Source organism: Equus przewalskii, chromosome 6 (genome assembly GCF_037783145.1).
Source record: "Equus przewalskii isolate Varuska chromosome 6, EquPr2, whole genome shotgun sequence".
In the NCBI taxonomy this organism is placed as follows: domain Eukaryota; kingdom Metazoa; phylum Chordata; class Mammalia; order Perissodactyla; family Equidae; genus Equus; species Equus przewalskii.
This window is the reverse complement of record NC_091836.1, coordinates 19,310,164-19,333,155: the sequence shown is the minus strand read 5'-3', so window position 1 is coordinate 19,333,155 and position 22,992 is coordinate 19,310,164. Positions and strand designations below refer to the sequence as shown.

At 41.3% G+C, this 22,992-nt stretch overlaps 1 long non-coding RNA gene across 2 annotated transcripts in view; it reads left to right on the top strand.

The window, feature by feature from the left end:
* The first annotated feature begins 1,221 nt into the window (after positions 1–1,221).
* The window catches only part of LOC139083845 (uncharacterized), a 39,495-nt gene continuing 17,724 nt past the window's right edge, over positions 1,222–22,992 (top strand). For both annotated transcript variants that reach the window (XR_011540838.1, XR_011540837.1), the window contains exons 1-3: positions 1,222–1,262; positions 17,313–17,428; positions 21,831–21,929. This is a non-coding gene — a long non-coding RNA (uncharacterized lncRNA). The remainder of the gene's footprint in view (positions 1,263–17,312; positions 17,429–21,830; positions 21,930–22,992) is intronic.

Here is a 22,992-nt window from a genome sequence, read left to right as displayed (position 1 = left end):
AGATTAACCCTGAGCTAACATCTGCTGCCAATCTTCCTCTTTTTGCTGAAGAAGACTGGCCCTGAACTAACATCTGTGCCCATCTTCCTATACTTCATATGTGGGATGCCTACCACAAAATGGCTTGCCAAACCGTGCCATGTGCGCACCCGGGATCCGAACCCGCGAACCCCAGGCTGCAGAAGCAGAACATGCGCACTTAACTGCTGCGCCACCAGGCTGGCCCCAATATTCATTTTTTGAAAGATTTTATTTTTTTAGAGTACTATTAGTTTTACAGCAAAATTGAGCAGAAAGTAGGGAGTTCCCATATACCCACTGACCCCAGACACATACAGCCTCACTCATTATCAACATCTCCCATGAGAGTAATACATTTGTTCCAACTGATGAACCTATATTGACACATCATAAGTCCAAAGTCCATAGCTTACATTAGGGTTCACTCTTGGTCTTGTACATTCTATGGATTAGGGCAAATACATAATGACATGTATCCACCATTATAGTATTACACAGAGTAGTTTCACTGCCCTAAAAGTCACCTATGCTCCACTTATTTATCCCTTCTCCCCCTCATCCCCTCTACTCCTGGCAACCCCTGCTCTTTTTAACTGTCTCCATAGTTTTGTGTTTTCCAGAATGTCATATAGTTGGAATCATACAGTATGTAGCCTTTTCAGATTGGCTTCTTTTACTTAGCAATATGCATTTAAGTTTCCTCCATGTCTTTTCATGGCTTGATAATTCCCTTGTTTGAGTACAAAATAATATTCCATTGTCTGGACATACCACAGTTTATTATCAACTCACCTACTGAAGGACATCTTGATTTCTTCCATGTTTTGGCAATTTTGAATAAAGCTGCTGCATTGTCTTTTTAAAGTAATAAATGTTTGGGGGATTATGTGCATAAATTTGGATCCTTGGATATGGTCCTCTTCTTTCCTCTGTCTATAGCTGTAAGGTCGCGTTTGTCCAGCACTAGCCTATGTGCCCGATAACAACCGTGTGTCCTTCTGACCCCCTTCTGGGCAAGACGCCAACCATCTGGTTTTGTAACTGTTTCTCTCAAAGAACATCACGTCTTGAGGGAACACAGAGCCGTTTCACATGACCTACTGATCCTCGGAGCGCTGGCCATGCAAGGACAGTCTCTCTTGGCAAGCACGTAGCCTTTGTTCTCCTGCCTATATAAGCAACCCTCTCTCTGCTCATGCTAGTGGTAACTCCATCCAGCTGGCCGCCACTGGACATTCTCCGTAAGTAAGACCCAATCAACCCTTATGTCTCGTTCACTGTCTCCAGGTCTTTTCTTGGTCTCTCTGCAACCTATCCCGGACTGCTCATGGAAGTGAGCCCTACAGACAGACAATAGTTATACCCTTGGTGACCTCATCTGGTTCCAAGAGTTAAATAACATCTATATGTTGACTGCTCCCAATTTATATCTCACCCCAAACCCTTCTCTCCTAAACTGCAGATTCGTATTTCAAACGCCTACTTGACATCTCCACTTGGATGTCCAAGAGTTGTATCAAACTCAGCACGTTCAAAACTGAACTCCTGATCTTCCCTTCCATTCCCTGCCTCAAATCCACTTTCCTTGTAGCCTTCTCTGTCTCAGCTGAGGTTAACTCCATCTTTCCAGTTCTCAGGCCCAAAACACTGCAATCCTTAAATGCACCTCTCTCTCTCATATTCCTTATCTAATGTAGCAGGAGATCATACAGAATCTTCAATATGCTTTATATCCCGACCTGACCCCTACTCACCCCTCTGAGAGCCACCTTCTGTTTTAAACTGCCATCATCTCTCACCTGGACAGCTGTAATAGCCTTCTAAAGGTCTCAACGCTGCAGCCTTGAGTATTCTTTTACGTTTATTAATGTTGTTTTACTTTGAAACTATCACAAAGTTACAGAAAGGTTGCAAGTTCAGTGTAAGGAACATATTTTTCCTGAGCCGTTTAAGCATCAACTGCTGACCTAATGCCTCATCACTCCCCTCCCCCTGACCACCTTAGCATGTACTTCCTTAAACAAGAACGTTATCCTATGTGACAACAACATGGCCATGAAAATCAGGAAATTAACAATGATACACCTCTATTACTTAATCCTCAGACCACATTCAAGTTTCACCAATTTTGTCCCAATAATGCGTTTTATAGCCAAAGGATTTGGTTCTATATCTGCATCGCACTTAGATGTCATGTCTCTTTAGACATCTTCAATTTGCAACAGTTCCTTAATCTTTCCTTGACTTTCAAGATGTTGATGTTTTTGAAAAACACAGACCAGTTCTTTTGTAAAACAGTTCCCAAGATAAATCTGTCTTATGTTTCCTCATAAAATGGATTAAGATGATGCTGTTTTGGCGGGAATATTACAGAAGTGAGCTGTGTTTTTCTCTTTGTAGCTTATCTGGTGCTGCACAACTTCAACTTGTTCTATTACTGATGAGTATCAATTTGATCACTTGGTGTTGGCTAGTCTTCTCCATTGTAAATTTACTATTTTCCCTTTTGTAATTAAGCATTTTGCATAAAGCTACTTGGAAACTGTATAAATATCCCCATTCCTCATCATACAATTTATCTATGTATTTTTTATATGTGTATGGACTCAGAATTTCCTATTTTATTTAATCTTTAACTTATTTTAATTTTACATAATTTCCTTCATTTTACTATTTTATTCCTACTTTACATATTACTATCATAGTTTATTTTTATTTTATTATTTATTTATTTTGAGGAAGATTAGCCCTGAGCTAACATCTGTGCCCTTCTTCCTCTATTTTATATGTGGTACCCCTGCCACAGCATGGCTTGATTATGGCTTGATAAGCAACGTGTAGGTCCCCTGGCTGCTGAACCCCCCGGGTGCTGAAGCTGAGCATGTGAACTTAACCCCTGCAGCACCAGGTTGGCCCCCGTAATTTATTTTGATGCTCAGATTGTCCTAATTTGGTGAGGGGGAGTACTTTCAGGCTGGTGTCTATATCCTTTTGCCAAGTCCTCATCATTCTTTGAACATTTTTCTTGTTTTTTGGCACAAGATGTTCCAGGCTTATCTTATACTTTCCTTGGAATCAGGCATTTTTACAAGGAATACTGATTCTTGGTGTGTGTGTGGAAACCCCTCCCCGACACAGACATCCTTCTCTCTTGCTTGTGGCTCTGCCTCCCCTCCCCAGGCTGCCCCTGCCTGGAATACCTCTCTCTCCTGCTTGGGCTCTGACATCCTGTGCCAGGTTGCCCCTCCACATGGACACCCTCCTGGCGTGTTCAGGCAGAAGACTTTAAAAACCAAAGTCAGGCCATGTCACTTCTCTGGCTCAAAACCCAAAAATGGCTCCATTTCACTCAGAGTAAAAGCCAGAGTCTACATCATCTGCTAGAAGCTTCTACACCATCAGGATCTGGTCCCCTTTCCCTTTCCCACCTTCTCTGCTGCTACTCCTTCCTTGCTCACTCTGCTCTGTGGACGCATCAGGCCCTGTCCAGATATCTGAACTGCTCTGGCTAAGAAAGTGAGAGGGATTTGCATAGGCAGCTTCCCAGTGAAGGGGCGAGCGCTCCAGGAGCAAGTGCGAGCAGCAGGGATAAGATATGAAGAAGATCCAGAGGGGATCCAGGAACATTGAAGAATGAAGGTGTCTCATACGCATGTGTAAGTAGTTTTTTGGACCTTGCAGCAACACAGCTGTGTTGTTTGGGGGTGCACTTAGCGCTCAACTCAGGCAGATTGAGAATACAGTGGGAACAACCCAGCGAGGCAAATGGTGTCAATGAGAACATACGCACTCCCAGGAAACCATGGGGAGGACACTGGCCTTCTCACAGCATGTGGAATGATGGACAAAGCTGCTGAAACCAGCTGTGAAAGGGAAGGTTGATCCCAGAATTCTGGAGACTTTAGGGACTCCTAGGTGCATGCGATACATAAGGGTGCAAGAATCCACCCAAAGTCCGTCTCCCTGATCTGGTCCAAATGAATCTCTATGATATCCTCAAAGAAAGAGAGCTCATCCTGCAAAGAATTTCATCTGAAACTGCCAGATGTGCTCTGGAAGGAAGAGAATCTGTACTGAAGTGGAGAAGTCTTCTCAAATTGGGGGGATAGGCAGTGTGCTGGGCAGAGCATAGAACCACAGGATCAAATATGATGCACTTTCATATATATCTTGCATTTAAATATTATTGTATATTAAAACTGAGACACTATGGAATAGACTGCAACATTGGCTCTAATTTTTAAATAAATCTAAAACGGGAGTTTTTCACGTGAAGTAACCCACTGCAGCTTGTACCCTCAGAAACTGGGAGTTGTTGATTCCCCTCTGCCACTGGATTACTACATTATAAGAGTTAGAAAAGCACTGAATGAAGGTAAAAACACTGAAGTGTCCTTTCCCCATCACTGTTGACCTTGGGCGAATTACCAGACTCATCAGTTTTCTCACGTATAAAGTAAGGAGGTTGACCAGATGATTTTTAGTTGGGCTGCTTTTGGCTTTTTGGAAGTCTCCTCAGGTTTCGTTTCTCTCAACATCTCTATTTCTGTAGGTCTGTTCTATTCTCCTGTCTCTACCATTTGCCTTCCTCTGCATCCTCTGAGTTCCCATTTTTACGTAACTTTGACCTTTTACCTGGTCCACTATGAATATTGCTCCACTTTTCTCTACTTTCTGACAGTTCTTAATTTTTAGTTTCTGCCTCTGCTGTCAATTGCTTAGTCTGTCAGTTTCCATTCAGTTCCTTCTACCTGAAAGGAATCTGATTGGCCCAGCTCATCTTTTTGAAACAGTTCAGCTAGTCATAGATGGTTGGCCAGACAATAGATGAGGTAGCCTCATCCTGATGTAATCATTATAGTCAGCGAGTGATGATGTTCTATGTTAGGAAACGTGGCTACTCGTCCTTAGCAGGACTGTAGGGAAGTTATATTCCCTTAGAAGTGAATGTAATTGGCAGGAATCATTAAAAAAGTCAGATTTAACCCCAAGCTTCTTCTGACTCATCAATTGTATGATAAGTAAGATACTGTGTCTCACCCAGGTTCACTACTATGATCACTCTGACACTTATGACTTTAATTCCTGTATGTTAATGGGATTTATAATACTTACCAATGAAAAGCAATTCTAGAAAATGAACAGGACATTACTAAAGGTTTTTAAGGTTGTTGAATATTTTAGCCTTGGTAAAGATACAATTGATTCAATTCAACAGACATTTATTGAATGCCAGTTCTGGACCAGGCACGTTCTATACTTACGGGGATACAGCAGGGAACAAAATGAAGGAAATTTCTGCCCACGTAGAGCTCACATTCTAGAAAAATCTAAATAAGTTTTTGTTTGCTTGTTTCCTCTTTTTAAAAAATATTTTAAGCATAGAGAATTTATATGACAAAAACTCACTTATCCCCTATCCTGTTAGTTGGATCTCAACATTTTGCCACACTTAACTTCATTTAAAAAAACATCGTTTTAAGAAAAACACTGTTTACAGAGTCAAAACTCTCCATGGAGCCTCTAGTCCTATTCCCTTTTCATCTCCCCTTCCCAAGGAGCTATGGACTGAATTATATCCCACCAATAGTCATATGTTGAAACACTGACTCCCAATGTGACTGTATTTGGAAATAGGGCCTATAAGGAGGTAATAAGGCTAAATGAGGTCATTAGGGTGGGGGCCTGATCCAATGGGGCTGATATCTTAAAAAAAGAGGAAGAGACATCAGAGCTCTTTCTCTGCCATGTGAGGATGCTGAGGAGGTGACTGTCTGCAAGCCGGGAAGAGGAACTTCACCAGCCAGAACCTCAGCCTTGGACTCCCAGCTCCCAGAGCTGCGAGAAGAAAAATTTGTGTTGTTTAAGCCACCCAGTTTATGGCATTTTGTTATAGCAACCCAAGCAGACTACGACACGGAGGTGAGCACTGTTCTGAATTTGGTGTTTATCAACCCAAAGCAGGATTTATACTTTTACTACATTTATGTGGATCCGTGAACAAGAACTAGGTAAGTTTTTCTTTTTTGCAGTTTTAAAAACGTTACATAGATAGTATCATGGTCTACAGACATTGCATATTCTAAAGAAGTAGTCTATTTTCATTATAGCTGCTTTGAAAATTTGATGAAAATTATGGCCAATTTCCCTACAGAAAAATGTGCAATATTTTGCATAAAATTTCAGACAGTCCATAAACTGTGAAGCTCAATCATGAACCCAGATTAAGAACTTTTGCTCTAGTTATAATTACTCTTAAGAATATTCACCCCACAATATTGTAAGGTCCTAAACATGTAGAAATAGAGTAAATCATGACTACTATTCTGTGCTCACTAAGACTGGAACATGGACTCACATTTTAGAAAGATATTTAATAATAAAAATTGGGAATAAAAATGACTTTTCTTTTGAGTCACCAGAAAATTAAATTATCTACATATTCCATTTTCCAAGTTTTCTAAATAATTGAGGTCCAGCGGCAGAGAATTACACGGTAGTGATATTGACTTGGTAAGGTGTTAATGAAAAATAAGCTTCATTTGACCTGACAGGAAGGGTTTTAGTTATTATAAAAGAATAGAAGTAAAAAAATAATGTTCCTATAATTTAATACCTTGATTACTACAGTTAAATATCAAGTCCCAACTTGATATTTACAAGTTCCCTCATAAAATGCGAGGACACTCATCTACCTCCCTAGGAAACTGGAAAGCAAAGGATTTTTTAAGAACCCGGTGTGAAGCTTCTTGGAAAAGATGCCCAACATAAGGATGTAATCGTTTTCTGGCATGTTGGTGTGTGCCTCTGTACTGCACTGTGCCTTCCTCTGATAGTATCAGAATACTGTGAAAGACATTCAAGGCCAAATGAACATTTACAGATGAATTACCACCTGCCATGAACACAGAAAGAAATATTGATGTTAAATAGAGCCATTTGAGAACTCAAGTAGGGGAAAAGAGTGTGGAATGAATTGAGATCTGATGAGCCTAGCCAAGTTCCTGACGGGCAAGGTTAAATTGTCCCGCAGAAAATAGTGCAGGTCTAGAAGGCAGCAGGATATTATCTGGGAATCACATTCTTGTTCCTGTTGAAATCCAGTGTCGCCTATCTTTATCAAGGCCTGCTGGAAGCTATGAAGGAGACACATTCAGAGATTAGCTCTGGAGCAAATCTTTCCCAGGCAGAAAGGAAAAGGAAAAGGCTTAACTATCGTAAGATGAGAAATAGAAGATAGCATGTATAAAGTCAAAGCGAGACAGAAGTCTGTGGACAGGAACAATGTGTAGGAAAAAAGATCATTTTTAGGCCTCTTGGCCCGTAAAGAGAAATGAAGTGACAGAGAGATAGAAGGGGAGAGGCTGAGGAAACTGAGTTGCTCATACCTACAGGGAGATGGGCATTCTGAACATTATTCTCCTAGGTGACTGCTGGGTGGACAGAGCAGCACTGAGGACCAGCGTGCACCTTTGAGTCTGTACGTATATACGGAGGGAGAGAGAGAGAGATTGCTTGATTGATCTCTGGAGGACATAGGAGAAGAGGCAGTATTAATAAGATTTAGGAGGAAGGAGAGAAAGAATGATGACTAGGATAGCCACACCTTGACTGACTCCCCATATGGCCTATCTTCTCCTGAGAGTGTGGTAGGTTGAAAAATGGACCCTCAAAAGATATGCACTTCCTAATCCTGGGAACCTGTGAATGCTACCTTATATGACCAAAAGCAAAGGTCTTTGTAGGTATGATTAAGTGTCTTGAGATGAGGAAATTATCCTGGATTATCCTGGATTTTCTCTAAGTGAAAACATGTGTATCCTTATAAGAGGGAGGCAGAGGGAGATTTGTTACACATGCAGAAGAGAAAGAGGCAATGTGACCACAGAGGCAGAGATAGGAATGATGCGGACATAAGCCAAGGAATGCTGGCAGCCACAGAAGCTGGAAGAGGCCAGGAATGGATTTTCCCTTACAACCTGGAGTCAGCAGGGCCCTTCTGACCCCCTGAGTTCAACCCATTGAAACTGATTTCAGACTTCTGGACTCCAGAACTGTGAGAAAATAAATTTCTGTTGTTTAAAGTCTCCCAGTTTGTGTTAGTTTGTTACAGTGGCCATAGGAAATTAACGTAGAGACCAAATAGAAAAGTAGCAGCAGAGAATCACACAACAGGGATGCCAAAGATTATATAGAAGAGGACTCTTTGAGTGAGAGTTACAGAGTTCAGAATCCCAGTGGGCTTTACTCACTTTAGACTTTTTGACATCTGAGTTATGTAACCAAATGAGTTTCCCAAAGTAAGAAGGTATATGAGAAAACGAATTAAGCATTTATCCTGCCTTTTCAGTAGAATTGTATTCCACAATAGCCGAGTAATCCCATTGACGAGGGAAGGCTCTTATTTTTTTAAATTTTTCCTTTTTCTCCCCAAAACCCCCCGGTACATAGTTGTGCATTTTTAGTTGTGGGTCGTTCTAGTTGTGGCATGTGGGATGCTGCCTCAGCGTGGCCTGATGAGCGGTGCCATGTCCGTGCCCAGGATTCGAACTGGTGAAACCCTGGGCCACCGAAGCTGAGCATGTGAACTTAATCACTCGCCATGGGGCCGGTCCCGGAAAGCTCTTTTTTAATACAGGGAGAAGGAATTATAGAACTAGGAAATCATCAATTTTCAACCACTTATGAAAAAATTGAGGCAAGGATCAGGCAAAGATCATCGGTGGTTGCTAAAGCATTAGATCAGTGGTTCTCAAGGTCAGCTCCTCACTGGAATCACTGAGGGGCTTTGAAAACGATTGATGCCTATAGCCAACCACTAGGGATTCTGATGGAACTGTTCTGGAGTAGGTTCCGGGCATCAAGATATTCAGAAGCTCCCAGGCGATTTCTAATGAGCAGCCTAGGTTACAAACGACTGCTGCCAAAATGTCACTCTACAGATTTAAAAAAATAATTAATTAATTACTTTTTTTAATCACACAAGGAGAAATGTACCTCACAATGGAGAGATCTGACTGTCACTACCTCAACCCAGTGAGCAAATTTAGCGTCACTGTGCTTAGAACTACCAGACATTATGTACCTTTCGATGGGATGTGATGCAGTACATGATCTTATCATGATGAATAAATAGACAAGGTCCTTAGCTATGTAAGAGTCCACAGAAAATTAGAAATTATAACTGCACCAAGTGCTACAAAGGAGAGGTACACGCTGACAGAAGAGGGTTTAGGGGGGACAGATCTAGGATGAGGAGTCAGGACCATAGCGTCCTGGGTGACACATGCAATAGTGAAATTCACACCATTCCTCCATTCGCTGCTCCTAGCTGTCTCTCTCAAACCTCATTTCTGCCACATCATCTGTTTGGTTCAAGCTGCGTTCCGGGGGGAGTGGGAAGCTCATTTTATAGACCTCATGTGAGTGCCCCGCAGCCTCCTCCTCCTCCTTCACTGCTTATTGCTGAAGTAACAGCCCAAAAGAAGAGCAGCCTGCTCCTGCCTAAGTGCCCACGGCCCCCTGGGTGGCACTGTGACCAGAATGCCTTCCTTTTCCACTCGGATACTCATGAGCCAGCTCTTGAATCAATATTGGGGCAGTTTCCTCCCTTGGGAAGTGTGGCAGGCTGGGAGGACTGCTAGCTTTGGCATCAAGCAGTTCTGTGTTTGAATTCTTTCTCTGCCAATTAGCAGCTCTGTGACCTTAAGCATTGTATAACCTTTGAACCTTGATCTTTCTGATCTATAAAAAGGGAATAATAATAATACCTATTTACAGTGTACATATGAGGACAAAATAAGATAATGAGTGAAAGTGCTTAGGAAGAGAGCTGGTGCATAGTAGGTGCTCAAAGAATGGAGTCCTTCTGCTTTAGACTCTAATCACCTTCTTGCCAAATTGGTGGAAAGAATGACTTGCCAATGTGGTAGCCTGTCTTGTGCTCTCAGTATGTAGAGAAATGCTAGTGGTATGTGATGAGGATTTTTAGGCTGCTTAATTTTAAAATGGCTTATGATGAGGATTTTTAGGCTGGTTAGTTTTAAAACTACAGATGAGATTCAGGCTCCAAGGAGTGGGATTTGTTTGCCCCTTTGCTGGGAAACATTTACATTTCTAAGGGAAACCTCTATCTGTGAAGATGCCTCCCTCTCCGTGCCAGGAAGAAGGGGGAATGGTCTTATCTCTAGAAGCTCTTAATGTGGAAGGCAAGAACTTAAGTTGGTTGCTGTCTGGCAATCTCATGTAACTGATTTAGGGTGGTGGCTTCTGACCTTTACTTGATCCAATTTGATTCTTGTCTAAAAGTCATGGGATCACCCAACGACCAGACCCCACCTGCACTGATACCATTTTAACTTTTTTTCATGTTCTCTCCTTTGTCTTCGTAAAGAGATGACTCACATACCTATGCCTTAAATTTAGCCCTAACCCTCAACTCGGGGCAGCAGCAGGAGCTCTGCCTGCCCATGGGTCCTGTCCCCATGCCAGCGGGGGCAGCAGCAGGAGCTCTGACTGCCCGTGGGTCCTGTCCCCATGCCAGCGGGGGCAGCAGCAGCGGCTCTGCCTGCCCATGGGCTCCGTCCCCATGCCAACGGGGGCAGCAGAAGTGGCGGCAGCAGAAGCTCTGACTGCCCATGGGTCCTGTCCCCATGCTCTTCCACACTATTCTCTAAATAAAAGAGCGCTACTGCCAGATCTTAAGAGTCTAAGAAATCTTTCTTTCGACTCCTCGGCTCACCGACCCCGCATCAGTATGCACTTTGATTTCATTCCTTCTCTATGAGGGCTTCTCCAGAATCCAAAATCCAAATTGCCTGCTTGAGAAGACAGTGTCAGCGTCCATGCAGAGGATGCGTCTCGCAATCTCTACCTCGTCCCTGAGTTCCGGCCCCATGCCAACCTTGTGAATCCTCATTCAGATTGAATTTCTCCCTCACCCATCTAGGGCCACATTCCACATCAGCTTCCTTCACTGAACAATCATTTACTGAGAACTTGCTAGCATCATTCTAAGCACTGGAGAAACAGTGCAGTGGACAGATCATCTGCATTCAGAGAGCTTACACGCAGTGGAGGTGACAGATAACTCAAAAGCAAGTAAATACATAGTATAATTGCAGATACATCCTGTGAAGAAAATATAACACAGCAATTGGATAGAGAGCGAGGAAGGGTAGGGAGAGTTTTTTTAGCTAGAGCAGTCAGGAAACTTTTTTGTCCAGGAGACATTTCGATTGAACAGACTGAACAGAGAAGGAAGTCCCACAAAGATTAGGGGAAAGAGCTTTCCAGATGGAGGCAACAGCTGGTGCAAAGGCCGAGGCTAGACTTAGTTTAGGAGGTTTAAAGGATTGAAAGACCAGTGTGAATGGTGAGAGATGAGGTCAGAGAAGGAGGCGGGGTCAGATCATTCAGGGCCGTGGTAAGGAGCTGGATTTTATTCCACTGGAATAGAAAGCCATTTTGAGGACTTTTAGCCAGAGAGCAAATGCCCTAATTTTCACCTTAGAAAGATCACTTTGTGATCACTCTGTGTGACAAATGGTCTGTGTGTGGATAATGGCGGAGGCAGGCTGACCTGGGGGAGGTTATCATGCAGTCTAGAAGAGAGGATGGCAGCTTGGATTAGGGTTACAGCAACAGTGATGGTAGGGACTGGTAGGATGTGTGATATGCTTTTGAACTGAACAGCAGAACTTAACTAATTGGATATGGCCTAAGGGAAGGAGAAGAATCAAGAACGACCCCCAGATTCTTGGTCTAATTAACTGGTGACTGGTGGTCCCATTTAATTAGATAGGAAAGAGTTTGAGGGAGAGTGGATCTTGGAAAAGTAAAAGAGAATTCTGTTTTGGTCATGTTAACTTGGAAAAGTTTCTTAGACAACTAATTGTAAATATCAAGTAAATAACACAAGTCTTGAATAGGGAGATCCTGGCTTGAGTCATTGAGAATCATTAGCTTATTAGATTAGATAGTATTAAAGCCGTGGAGAAGAATATAAATGGAGAAGAAAAAAGGTCCAAGGACCAAGACCTGGGGCATCCCAACATGTCATGTGATGTCAGAATTGTGGCCTAGAATCCTCCTGACCTTCTGGGCTCTCTATCTAATGCTCCGCCCTAGGCCCAGCTCAAAGCCTGAGGCTTTCCCTGTTTTTCCTAGTTGACCCTGATTTTGCCTTTTTCAACCCCAGCTGGTCTTACAATCTATTTCCCTGATGTAGTCACACGTGGTCTTGCTTGGTTACTTTATCTCTTTGGTTTGCATTAATCTCCTTGCCCCACCTAAATTGCTGCCTCTTGGAGGGCAGTGAACACATTTAATAAATCCATGTATCTTCAAAATTTAACAGAGAACTATCAAGTGCTCAGAAATCCATGTTGACTGATAGGATAAGGCTGCTTGGGAAAGGCCCAGGAGGTCATGCTGGTGCTGCTGTGTTTGTGACCCCCATGTCTCCTGGCACACTCCCTCCAGGTGGTGCCACCAGGCAGGGATAAACCATTGTCTCCACTGTGGGAGATTAAATAAGCACCAGATAATCCCTTGGCGAGGCAGGCAGGCAAAGCAAAGCACAAAGAAGTGAAATTGCTTTCTTGATAAAGAAACAAACAGAAACAAAACAACACAACATAAACAAAACCCAAACTTAAGTGGAAGGGAAACGGCCTTCAGCACCCACTCTGGGAGCCTGACCACAAGATCTGTTTGTTGAATGAGGTAAGCCAATTTGAACACCAGTTAGTCCCTATTACATTTCTAGAACACTGTCATTACTGAAAATGTTGTGGCTGAGTGTTTTCTCTGTGCTTCTCTTTCCTCCTTGAATGTGACAATTGCCTGCAGCTTACAGAGCTGTTAGATCGTTAGCTGTGGCCAGAATGCCGACTCCTCATGGCCTGCTCAAAGCCTGTGCAGCGTCTGACCAGCAGCACAATGGACAAAGACGCTCACAGATAATGGAGAACTATGAGGGAGGGAGGAAAATGGAAGGGAAGCTGTGCATTGAAGCCGGGGAACACAAAAACTATCACAGCAGATGTAAGTGAGGAAGAACATGAAAATGCTGATGAATGGAAGGGAGTTGAAACTATAGAAACAAAGAAAAGATAAGATTATTGGAAAAGGAACAGAAAAGCACAACATGAAACATGGATCAGAGAAGAGAGAATGAATGTAAAAGTAACTAGAAAAAACAGTTGATGTGTGGATTAGTGTGAAAATTATACACAAAAATGGAAAAAAATAACTCTTTTTAGGGTAAACTTTGTAATACTTTAGGGCCTTTGGAATACTTGACCAGGAATGATGAATAACAGTGACTTTAATGGAATTAGATAATGCATTATTAATTAACTTTAGTGGTATAGTACATGCCTGAATTTATTTGGAAAATCAGAAAAATTAAACAATACATAATTAATATAATTCATGAAAGTCACAAGGAATGAATTGTTTTTAGTTACTATAATTAATACATGCTTACTGACATGTATACCCTTAGAGCAATCAGTGAGTTTTCATTGATATTTCTTCTAGTAATGAGACTGAACTCTGTATCACATGATATACAAAAACTAATGTGAATAACAATGAAGAAAGGAAAGAAATGATTCATTTCTGAAGCCTTCTGTATTGCAGGAAGACAATTTTTTTTTATACTTACCATAGTCACATTCACAAAATTGTAGGGTATAAAGTTGGAAAGCAGCCTATGAACATAGTTTGTCCATTCCCTCTGGCTCTGAATGCAATCCTAAGGCCTAAAATAGTTGGGAAGATTTGACCACGGTCAAAATAGATTTATAAAAACTAAAATGCTTTGCTACTATTACCAATAGCTCAGCCAATTTTTAGTGACAGATGAACAGCTATGTATCCATTCTGCCTAGAGTTATCAATCCAGAAGGCACCAGAGTCCCATGGATCATCCATCCATGGTCCACCCACGGGCCATCTGGGCTGGTGGGAATGGCCAGTCCTTTTGATATTTCCTGAGTGAATCACATCAAGAAGGATGGGGAGAAGATAGGGTCATTGGCCACAAACCAATTAGTTGCTTTGTTTCACTCAAGTATTACTTTCGGTCCTTGCTGGCACAAGTGAAATTAAGAAAGGTGTCATAGAAAATATTAGATTTGAAATAATCTGATTAAAAAATGGGCTAAAGACTTGAATAGACATTTCTCCAAAGAAGACATACAAATGACCACAGGTATATGAAAAATGTTCAAGGTCACTAATTGTCAGGGAAATTCAAGTCAAAACCACAATGAGATATCACCTCATGTCTGTCTGGACAGCTATTAACAAAAAACAAAAGATAACAAGTGTTGGCAAGGTTGTGGAGAAATTAGAAGTTTTGCACACTATTGATAGGAATGCAAAATGGTGCAGCCACTATGGAAAACAGTATGGAAGTTCCTCAAAAAATTATAAATAGAACTACCATATGATCCAGCAATCCCACTTACGGGTATTTATCCAAAAGAATTAAAATCAGGATCTCGAAGAGATATTAGCCCTCCTGTGTTCATTACAGCACTATTCACAATGGCCAAGATGTGAAAACAGCCTAAACGTCCATCAACAAATGAATAGATAAAGAAAATGTGGTACGTATCATGGAATAAGGCTGTGGAATACTATTCAGTCTTAAAAAAGAAGGAAATTCCAAAAAAAAAAGGAAAATCTTGAGGAGATTATGCTAAGTGAAATAAGCCAGTCATAGAAACACAAATACTACATGATCCCAATTATATGAGGTACCTAAAGTAGTCAAAGTCGTAGAATCAAAGAGTGGAATGACAGTTGCCAGAGACTGAGGGGAGGGGGGAAAGGGGAGTTGTTAATAATTGGGCATGAAGTTTCAGTTAAGCAAGATGGGTAAGTTCTAGAGATCTGCTGTACAGCATTGTACCTGTAGTCAACAATACCGTATTGAACAGTTACAAATTTGTTAGGAGGGTAGATCTCATGCTAAGTGTTCTTATCACAGCAAAATATCATAACAAAACAAAGCAAAAGGCCAGGATCAGTGGATTGCTACAAACTCTTTAATTTATGCTACTTTTTTAAAAAATCAAGAGGTCCAAATATATCAGAAATAAAGAAAAAAATCTATTTAGAGACTTCAAAAAAGAATTAGATCTGAGATTTAGGATGGTTGGCTACAAACTATCTGCCCATCCTCTGACGCCAACAAGCTAAGTGGCTTATTCAGTGGCCACTTTTAGACCCCGTGGTACACTGATCTATTCTTTGGTTTTAAGGCCCCTGGGAACTCTTTTTCAGAGCTCATATCAGGTCCAGTGAAGTCAACCTAAAATGTGGAGAAAATTGGTCATGGTTTTGGATTTGTTTAGGAAGCCCCAAAAGTACCTGGGAGGGGAAGTTGGTAACAGGTCTCATGAGTGACTCATAATCTCTGAAACCAACTCCCTCCCTCTGTAGTTCTGGGCCAGGTTTCAGCTGAGAACAATGAAAGACCCCAGAGGGGGACTGCAGCAAATGTGGGGTTCCAGGCACTCAACAATGTTGCCCATTGCCATGGCCATTTGCTGGGGAAATGACTTTGGTAGGAAAGGTTACATTTTTCCCTTCTCAGAATTTGGGGAACAGAGCATCCATGATAGAGAAAATAATATGAATAAATGCAAGACTCCAATAGAAGGCCTGTGTTGCATCCCTCCACCTTTTGGTCAGAGACAAGCACACTACCCTACAAAGAGGTTAAGGGACTTGCTCAAGTTTGCTGCCAATCAGAGATGAAGCATTGCTTTCTTCCTTCCACAAAACTGCATTCTTTGTGTACAACCAGAAATATTTCATGCCCTCACAGGACAAAAGAGATCAATAAGATAATGCCCCTAAACCCCAACCCTTGACCCTTGGCAGGTGGCCACTCTATATTGTACTTTACTTACAGCTTATCTTTTCAGACATGGCCTCTGCTCCTGTTCCCAGAGCAGGAGGCAGTGAATGGGAAGCTCCCTGTAGAGAATGACCCGTGAGGCTTTTCATCAGAGCACAGGGAAGCTGTGTTTGAAATGACTCCACACTTGTCTTAACAGGCACGACCCTTAATCCCAGGACACATTTTTCACTGTCGTGTCTGCCTTGTAGCCTGAATCAAGACAGTGATTCATTTGAGTTTTTCACATTCTCTCTTTCATTATTAGAAGAACCCTTGGGTCATTTATAGTTGGGACCTTGGCCCCACTTATCCTTTATTTATAAAAAAGCATGAACACTGTTCCTGTTCACAGGGAGGCCTACTTTACTTTCACTCCATTTTCTTCTGTTCACAAGGTCAGTATTTTTGTCTTCTTTCCTCACATAGACTATTTTTACATATGTGATGAGAAGGAAGCTCAAAGAAGACCTTTAAGGGCTCTGTCACTCTATGGCTTGTTAAATCCCATGTAGCCTTGTCCTTTGCCTACCCACTTCTCATGTGGCCTAAAGTGTTTTTCTCTGATGAGTACAATTACAGAGAGTGTATTTTGGCTCAGCATAAAGACAAGTGAACAGCAGTTATACATGCCTGAAAAAGAAATGGGCTGTCTCCAGAAGTAGTGATCTTGGCCTTTGAGGTATGCAGTCTATGCATTGGCCAATGGCCACGTATCAGAGATAACGTTGGAGAGGATTTGTGCACCAGATTAGGTGTGGCTCAATAAGAGCAAACATTTGAGTATTTCTTATGCTAGGCATAAGGAAAGTAAAGATAAGTGAGGCAGCCTTGCAGGGTTAGATTAGATGATCCTTCAGGTTCCTTTCAACTTTATACTATATCTGGATGCATATACTGACACTTCTAAGAAAAGTCTTAGTTACAGCTGGTTTCTTAGAGTTATTGACCTGGAATGATCTCTAGAGATCATTTTTGTTGAGCCTATTTTTTCTAATAGAAGAAGAAAATTTGGCTCCAAACGTGAAGTATTATTTCCCAAGATCACACAGCTAGTCAAGTTGTTTATCTAAAACAATAGACAAACTCCACGGATTACAGAGAAGGCAGAACACTTATGGCATGACAGTGTTCCAAATTTCCCTTCTGACTGGGGTTGGAAATTCCTACTTCTCTAGCTGCTATCATAGCTGCAGTTTGGGAAAGGGCCTAATTTTGCCCTCCTGTTTAACACCCTGATTCATAAGGGAAGAAAGTGGTGGTGGTGTCGGTTTCTGTTAAGACCTCAAAATCATCACTCAAAAGGAAGTGTAGCAACAAGAAGGAAGATGGTTGTCCCCCTTATCTGAGGTTTCACTCTCCTTGGTTTCAGTTACTTGTGATCAACCAGGTCTGAAAATAATGCTTTGTCACAATATCTACATCATTCACCTCGCTTCATCTCATGACATATGCATCGTATGATCTCACGTCATCACAAGAAGAAGGGTGAGTACAGTACAATAAGATATTTTGAGAGAAAGAGAGACCACATTCACATAACTTTTATTACAGTATATTGTTATAGTTCTACTTTATTATTAGTTATTGTTGTTAATCTCTTACTGTGCCTAATTTATAAATTAAACTTTATCATAGGTATGTATGTATAGGAAAAACCACAGTATATATAGGGTTCAGTGCTATTCATGGTTTCAGGCATCCACTAGGGGTCTTGGAACGCATCCCCCACCAATAAGGGGAGACTACTGTAGTCGTTTCCAAGGTGTGATTGAAGGGAGTGCCATGGTTACCATTGCATATATCAATGCCAATCATCTTTCCATCAGAATAGTTTCACTGTTCTGGGCCTTGAAGGTATTTGCAGTCTTAAAGAATTCTCCATTTAAAAATCACAGTTAATGTAACTAACTCTATCAGTTAATACTTCAGTTAACCACCAGCATTTTGCATATCTCCTATGTGCCAGGCCCATAATGACCTCATTTAATTTACTAGCTGATAGATACCTGAGAGGAAGGCTCTGCAGGGAATGGGATACTAACTAGGTATCTTGAGGTTGGGTACCAGGATGATTAGGAAGGTGAGCTTTGGACTCGTACAGAACTGGATTCTAACATCAACGCTGCCATTTATTAGTACCGTGACCTTGGAAAAGTTAGCCAGCTAAAGTATGTAAGCCCAAGTTTCTTTGTTTGTAAAATAAGGATATTAATAATACCTCTTAGTGTTCTTCTTCTTCTTATTATTATTTTTGAGGAAGATTAGCCCTGAGCTAACATCTGCTGCCAATCCTCCTCTTTTTGCTGAGGAAGACTGGCCCTGAGCTAACGTCCCTGCCCATCTTCCTCTACTTTATATGTGGGACGCCTGCTACAGCATGGCTTGATAAGCAGTGCGTAGGTCGGCACCTGGGATCCGAACCACTGAACCTCTGGCCGCCAAAGCGGAACATGCAAACTTAACTGCTGTGCCACCAGGCCGGCCCCAATCTCTTGGGGTTATCTTTGAGAGTTAGTTAAGTAACATTTGTAAGGTACTTGAGAGAGTGCTGGGCACATACAGAGTATTCCACGAATGTTAATTATTTCTATTATATCAGAACTAAAGAAATGGACTTCAATAGTGGAGGGAGAAAGGCACCAAAGAAAAGCTACACCTACAAAACAGCTTTGCTCAAAGTCAACTTTACCCAGGCAGTCTTATCTCAAGAGGAAAGACTGTATGTCAGAAAGCACAGAAAAAACCCAAAGGAAGCTGCGTATGAGCCACGTTGCAAAGGAACCCTCCCCTCCACGTAAGCTCTTGGAGGATAGCAAGTGTGTGTAGTTTGGTTTGCATTGCGTCTTATTTTTCTTCCTTATCCCAAACTTCCTGCACTCGACACTCCAGCTGCTTAGAATTTCTAACTTCCAGATAATTACACCTGTTCCTTTTGCCTGGGAAACATTCTGCTTAACTGGCCTGGTCAATTCTGACTTGAACGTCAGGTCTCAGCCTAGAGATAACTTCCTCTGGGAAGCGCCCTTGTCCCACTAAACTGAGCTGAGTACCCCTCTTGTGTGTTCCCCCACAGCACCCTGCCAGAGAACTTACTGTGTTTATGATAACCACTTGTTCATGACTGCCTTCCCCATCAGGTTATTAAACTCAGTGAGAGCAGGGGCCTCATCTAGTTTATTCATTATACAACCCCAGCTTCCAGCATAACTGGTAATTAGAAGAACTCAATAAATACTTACTAAATAAGTGAGTGAGTGAATGAATGAATTATATGCTGAAGTTTGAGGGAGGGGAAGTTGCCTTGGGTCTATCCTAGCATTCCTACTTTATATGTTAATTTTGATCTGAGAAGATCCTTGCTAGGATAATATCATTAGTGTTTCCCTTTTCCCTTGTAGAGACTGCCCACAGATTATTTAAATGTCAAAACATGGAAAGCTTTTCATAAAGTTAAAAATAATGTATGTAGGGACCAATCTCTGCTTACCAAACCTATTGTTGACCAGGATCTTGGTGCTTTATCAGATGAAGGATATGTATCTGATTCAGTTGTTGGTGGAGATAGCTTCCAAATCATTAAAAAAAAAAAAGAAAAAACACCATAAATCACTGTGAAAGGAAAACAAATTTGACTTTCTTCTCAGTTGGAATCTATTTGTACTATTTTGGACACAAAAGACTCTCAATTACTTTCCCCTATGTTGGGACTTTTCCAATTAAGCATATGACCTCTTCTTAATTGGTGGTTAATGTGGGGTGACCATACATTTATCATTCAAACCAAGGCACTTTTGAGCTCCAGCCTGTGCCCTAGGCCCGCGCACAGTTCCTCTTTGTTCCATGTGTTCAACAAATGAAAGAGGAATCACAAACCTAACTTCCTCTACAACAGAGGGATTGGAAAGGCACACTTAACAAGATGTATTTTAAGATTCATTTGATGTTAAAAACCTTAGTCCAGTTGTTATAAAACAGGACTTTCGAATGGAAGAAAAACAACATGTGGTGGTATGGGTTTTACCTTTCTGTTAAGAAATAATTTATTTTGAAATGATTTCAAATTTGCAAGTCAAGTACAAAGAACTCTGAGATCCCCCTCGCTTAGATTTCCCAACTGTTAGTATTTCACTGCGTTGGCCCCATTTCTCTGTCTCTCTGTGTCTTCCTCTTAATTGCGAGATTTGGAAAAAGGAGAGGAAAGTCCATTCTTCTTATTCAAACCATGGGAGCAGTGTCAGCAGGAGGACTTGGGAAACAACCAAATGAGAAAGGCTAGAAATTGGGGAACAGAAGTATTTTTGGAGGCAACCTCCATACGCTGGGCCCTGTGCTAACTGCTTTGTGAACATTCCCTCTTCAAATCCTCTGAAGTGGGTATTATTCCTGTTGTATAGATGAGAAAACTGGGGCTCAGAATGGATAAGCAACTTGCCCAAGGTCACAAGCTAGGAAATTGGCTGTGCCTGAGTGTACCGTTTTAAAGCTTCTCCTTCCGTCATAACACATCCTGTCATTACAAAAAGAGCATCCAATTGGGAATAAAAAGGCCCAGCTCTGCGCCTAAACCTGTGCAACCTTGGGCAAGCCACTCCACTTCATAGATATTCAGCTTTCTCAACTGTAAAATAAGGAAGACTAGACTCACTTGATCTTAAGATTCCCTCCGGGTCTAAACTCTCTGAATAATTTCATAAATTCTCTATTTGCGCTGGCTCACTAGTAAAAGTACATCACCATAAGAATAGGAGAACTGGGACATGGGACATATGCAATTCAGTAGCAAAATAGTTATTTCCTCCTATGTGTTGGGTTGTCTACTTTGTAGCCTCTTTAAAGGGTCTGTGGGTCTTGGACCTTTCGCTGCTTTTTCCCCTATGCTGGTCACTGTGCTTGGAGCTTCAGGTGTTGGGATAATTCTGAAGGCTAGGAGGTGGAAGTGCCTCTGATGGATGAATTGAAGGAGTGGATTGAAGGGCTGTAGTTTATTTATTTAATTTTTTTATTGATTTCATAATAGTTTACATCATTGTGAGATTTCAGTTGCACATTATTTCTTGACTGTCACCACATAAGTGCTCCCCTTCACCCCCTGTGCCCATCCCCCACCCCTCTTCCCCTGGTAACCACCGAACTGTTTTCTTTGTCCATGTGTTTGTTCATATTCCACATATGAGTGAAATCATCTGGTGTTTGTCTTTCTCAGTCTGGCTTATTTTGCTTAGCATAATTCCCTCCAGCTCCTTTCCCGTTATTGCAAATGGGATGAATTTGTCTTTTTTATGGCTGAGTAGTATTCCATTGTATATATATACCACATTTTCTTTATCCAATCATCAGTCGATGGGCACTTAGATTGTTTCCATGTCTTAGCTATTGTGAATAGTGCTGCAGCGAACATAGGAGTGCACATGTTATTTTGCATTGTTGATTTCAAATTGTTTGGGTAGATACCCAGTAGCGGGATAGCTGGGTCATATGGTAGTTCTATTTTTAGTTTTTTGAGGAATCTCCATAGTGTTTTCCATAGTGGCTGCACCAGTTTGCATTCCCACCAGCTGTGTGTGAGGGTTCTGAAGGGCTCTACTTTTGTTCATGAGCTTTGAACTCACCCTTGATGGCCCAGAGGTCACCCTGTCTATGTACAAGTTTCCTTAGATAGTCCATTCCATTTTCAGACAGTTCTAAATATTTTTTAAAAACGTCTTCTTTCTAAATATTTGACTGTCCTTCAGAAACTATCGTATGTGTACCCACAGAGTTATGCATGATACTCTAAGAGGCCGCCAAACAAGCCACAAGATACATACAGGACAGTGTTTGAAATTAAGTTGTTGGTAATAAAAAAATATTAGTTTTTAAATTTAAACTCTGATGTTTTATGAAGCAGAATAAAAAGTCCTGTGGGCTTTTAATGGAAAACGTGAGAAGCCCCAACAATCTTACCACTGGCGTGGATTCTTTTTGTCTTACCGCCTGGGATCTGAAGGTAAGCATTCTATTCCTTCTGTCATTAAGGATCCTAGGGTTTGAAAGTTTGAGATGTAGTGATATTTAAGGAGTAGAACATAGTGCCTAGTAGATAGTATGTGCTAAAAAACCCCAGTATTTTTGTTACTATTATTATATCAAGCTCAATTCTCTTTTTATATAATTTCCTAACCCCAGCTCTAACTTTTCCCTTGTTCTGTTTCTTTACAATAGGAATTCTTTTAGCATTTGACTTCCGGTGAAGGTTGACCCAATCTCCCCTCGTTTATTCTGAATCCACTGCTTGGTTTTGAACTCCATTGTTTCCAAATCTAATCCTTGGGAAGATAGTGACTCTAAGATCATCAACACATGACAAATATGTGATGGCAGCTAACCTATTCCTCCTGAGACCTTTTTCTCCTGATTAAATATTCCTAATTCCTTCAACAGTTCTTCATATGATTTTTATCATATGGTTTTATCAGGATGGTTCTCTCACCATCTTGGTCCCCTCCTCAAAAGATACTCTGATTTATCTACTTCGCTCTCAAAGAACTGATCCAATACTACGAAGAGTCTTCTCCTTATTTGTGTTGTATGCCTTCCACTGAAGGCTGATTAGCTTCAAGAGATAGAAGTCATCACAATTTTACTGAATGTGTGCACTAGTACTAATTGAGAAGAGTGACATAAGCTATTAAACAGTTAAAGTTATTTGGCTGTTCAGCTTGCTTGCTTGCTTGCTTCCTTCCTTCCTTCCTCCCTCCCTTCCTTCTATCCCTCCCTTTTCCTTTCTTTCTCTCTCTCTTTCTTTCTTTTTTTTTAAAAAGAAACATTATTTCCTTTTTAGGAATTATCTCTTCCCCAAAGGATATTATCTGCTGTGATTGTAATCTGGGGTCCTGTTTACTCCTCCTCAAGGACTAGGTAATGACACAGGCTAGGTCGGTCTGCTCTTCTCTGCCTGGAATTTAAATCTTGAACAGAAGGACGATGACGATGAAAGGAGCTGGATTTCCATCCCACCCCAGCAAGGCTCCTTGGTCATACTGTTCTTTGTATGTAGTTCCATTGTTTCA